This window comes from Conger conger, chromosome 13 (assembly GCF_963514075.1).
Source record: "Conger conger chromosome 13, fConCon1.1, whole genome shotgun sequence".
Lineage (NCBI taxonomy): Eukaryota > Metazoa > Chordata > Actinopteri > Anguilliformes > Congridae > Conger > Conger conger.
The window spans coordinates 35,236,310-35,240,226 of NC_083772.1; the positions used below are offsets into that span (position 1 = coordinate 35,236,310).

The 3,917-nt window shown below is 42.1% G+C and overlaps 1 long non-coding RNA gene across 1 annotated transcript; it reads right to left on the reverse strand.

Annotated features, from left to right (window-relative positions):
- Positions 1–270: 270 nt before the first annotated feature.
- LOC133107642 (uncharacterized) lies at positions 271–3,529 on the reverse strand. Its single transcript, XR_009704605.1, has 3 exons — positions 3,463–3,529; positions 1,099–1,235; positions 271–751 (listed from the first exon to the last, which is right to left on the reverse strand). It is a non-coding gene; the product is annotated as an uncharacterized LOC133107642 (long non-coding RNA).
- Between the last annotated feature and the right edge of the window lie 388 nt (positions 3,530–3,917).

The window sequence follows — 3,917 nt, forward strand, 5'->3', positions numbered from 1 at the left end:
ACTACGTTTCTGCTGGTAGTGGTGTTGGTTGGCCAGTAGGGTCCTTCTCTCTGGTCAAATTATCCCCAATGCCCCAGCGCTGTGATGGGGACACTGTGCTGTAGGAGATGCCATCTTTCAGATGAGACATTAAAATGAGACCATTAAAGATCCCATAACACTCTTCCTGAAGAGTAGGACGTTTCCTGGTGTCCTGGCTAAATTCCAAGTGCTGGCTGTTTCTACCTGCCACTTAATCATCCTCTGATTCAATTGGCAAAAACATGGTTCTCTCCCTTTCTACCTCAGCTGGTGTGGTGAGTGTTCTGGTGTGAAATGGCAGCCATGCATCACGCAGGTCAGTTCTAGCGGTTGTCAGGCTTCAGAACAAGGAACCCAATTGCGAGACCACAGGAATAAAGTTCAGAGTCTTTTGTGAGTTGGTAGCAGAGTCGACAAGCAAAGTTTGATAACCAGCAAACAGGTGTAACAGAGTTCAGGCAGTTTGCGAGTGGTAATACAAGCAGAGGTCCAATAGCCAAGCAAACAGTTACAACACAGGTAATCCCGTGGGTAATCAAGGTCACAGGCGGAAGGTCGAAAAAGAGAAGGCAGTTCAGACAGGCAGATGATCTGGAGATCCAAAATCAGAAACCGGTAAACCAAAGGGAGTCCAAAAACAACGGGTCAAAGAAACACGAACGGATGATCCAAGAAGCGGTTGTCTAAAACGAAACAGGTGGGTACTCTCGGAAACACTCAGGAAATAACGCTGGAAAGCAAGGGAGCACACAATGTTAATAATGGCATAATTCACATTGTTCCTTTAAGAGTCGCAGCATGTGATGACGTGTTTTTAGATGCGTCTCTTATTCCTGTTGAATGAGCTACTTACTGGTTCTGAGCTAACACAATTGTTTTTACGTGCGTTATAAGATGCAAATAAATCGCTACAGCTTTCTCACAAACCCCGACATGGTTTATTTTCGCACTCACTACAACGCAATGTTTAATTTTATTTTTTTGAGACCCAGCTTTTCGAAATTCCAGTGAATACTTGAAAGAGCATGCACAAAGCTTTCAGGTACTTTTCAGAATAAAGGTTCATTGTTTACTTACAGTCTTGGAGTTCCAGTGTCCTGCAGGCCCATAGGGACAAATGGCTGGTGGACCAAGAGGTTCTGAACAGAGAGGAGAGGGCCTCATCATGGGCCCACAATCGGGCCCCCAAACGGGGCCCCAAGGGCCACAGGTCTCTGGACAGAGTCAGGGAGTAGGGGAAAGGAGGAAGAGAGAGGAAAGGAGGGAGGGGGAGAGAAAGGGGGAGTTGTGAGAGAGGAGACTGGAAAGGCCTTTGTTTTGTTTGGCAAATTATCTCTGTAGCTCGACAGAAAATTACGCTTGGCAATTAAACAGATAAATAAATAAGAAATCACTCAGAAATGGCTTGAGGAGGGTTTCCTCATCTCTTGGTAATTCCAGGAAAAGCTTGGCTTTGGCTCTTTATCTCTTAATTAAAAAAACTAACTAAAAGAATGATTATGCTTTCTATAAACAGATGAATAATGGTCACATCACTCACAAGGAAGGCAACAATCCCACATGAAGCAAAGCACCTTTTTCCAACGCGAATACATTTAGCTTGATGCCTAGCACAGTTCCAGAGATTTACATACACACACATACACTTACACCAGTGAATCTGTTACCTGGTAGGGGGGCTGCAAAATCTGCCCCAGGGCAGCTATAAAGGAATAGCTCACAGCAATGTACCCCCAGGGTATCCGTGGGGGGTTAAGACTTACACCACAGTTTGGGGCAGTCTCATACGGCCTGGAGGCAGCAGGATGAAGCTCTGCTGTACATAGTGCCTTTCCCCAACACTAACCTCACACATCACTAACCTGTGATGCCACACATCACTGCCCCAACACTAACCTCACCTGTGATGCCACACATCACTGCCCCAACACTAACCTCACCTGTGATGCCACACATCACTGCCCCAACACTAACCTCACCTGTGATGCCACACAGCATGGTGAGGCGAGTAGGACGTGGGTACGTCTTTGAACCATTTTGACTACAGGCACAATCCTGGTCTCTTCAGAAAGGTAGCCCTTGGGGGTTCGTTTTACAAAAGCTCTTTTGTAATTACTCCAAATATTACTAAAACACAGTTACAGATGCTCAAACAAAGTGGAAGTGGAAGCTTTTTTCTCACTGCAAATATTTTTTTGTATTTGAGTGAATACATATGCTCATGGCTGTGTCTAGTGGGCTTAGAAACACAATTGAACCACAGCAAAAACGCTGGACAAATCCCTTTCAAAACTGATGACAATATCACCAATAAATGAGCATTGCTTTTTCTGAGCTATGTCTAGGCAGGTTTCCAAAAAGCACATTTGGAGACTACAAAAGGACACATGCAAACTAAATGATATTATGGGTTATGTATGAGGTGTAAAATACAATAGATCAGTGGTTTTCAAACTCAGTCCTGTAGACCCATGCATATGCTGGTTTTTGTTCCAACCACAACTGCAATTTCATAGTTTGAATAAGCTGGTAATGTGTCTTAATTACACTTTCCCTGTGTTCAGGGATTATTAAAATACATTGTCAAAAAAACAATGCATGGCATAAGGAACAGAAGTTCACATTGTGGTGTACTGTTAAAGATTACATTTTAACTGACAAAATTAAAGACTGAGGCAAATCAACAGACTGCTAATTGACTAAAGAGTGAGCACTTGGTCACTAAAACTATCCAGAAATGAGTGCTAACACAATGCAGGTTTGGCTCGTTATCATCTGCAAGCAATTAAGAGCCAATTGATTCACCTCACTCTTTCATTTTATCAATCAGTTTTATTAAACTCCCTTTTTATGTTATCATTATGTGATAATTTACAGTCTAGCACAATGTAAATATGGGACTTCTTATTCATGGCATGCATATAGCTATTTCTGACATAATCGGTAAATAATCCCTCACAGCAAGAAGTGTAGGCTAGTTAAGACAATTTAACTTAATTACTTTAGAGTTGAAGGTGTAGTTCGAATAAAAGCCAGCATACACATGGGTCCCCAGGACCAGGTTTGAAAACCATTGCTTTAGCTTGCTATTATACTTAGTGAATGTGTGAGTGATGAAAAATGTGTTCTCACTTCCTCCTGCCAGTCACCCTTCCCCTACCTCTCCCTCTCAACACCCCTCTCCCCACCTGACAGCAGCAGGTCCAGAAGATTGTAAAAGAAAAGAAAAGAAATAAATTCAGTCTTTACAATAAAAACAACTTGTATACTAATATATTGATTGTGGTCCACTGATTGAAGATCTAATACCCAACCTCCAACAACAAGTCAAACACATCCCCACAATCACATGCCATGTATTATTCAAAAGCAGGCCTACTCCTTATTTATAAGCATACAGAATAATAATAAACCATTCTGAGAATGTATTTAAATGCTCACCGGTGTAAAATGGGGTCACGTCACTGGAAATGCCGTCTAGTGCGTTTTCACCATCCTCCTAGAAACTATTCAATCAGACAAGCGATTTCTCTCTCGGTCTCATTCCATTTAGATGCAGTAATCACAATTTCTTTTTTTTGTGTAAAACATCAACCTCTTTAGGCATAAAGTCTCAGTGTGCATACTGAAAGTGAAAGGAAGATGATTATGCCGGCTGTAATCTGTATAGTTTTATGCAAGCCCAACAAGCAATACACCGTTGGAAATATAATGTCATTAGCTAAAATGCTACTCAGTCAATACTCTGATAACACACTCTTAATTGACTGTACGGTGAGCAAAAGCAATACAAAAGCTATTCGATGAGCAAAAGCTTGATTGTTCAGGGAGTGGGACATTGTACCATGCGACTGCGTTACTGGGACTGGTCAGAGAACCTCGTCGTTGCGCTGATC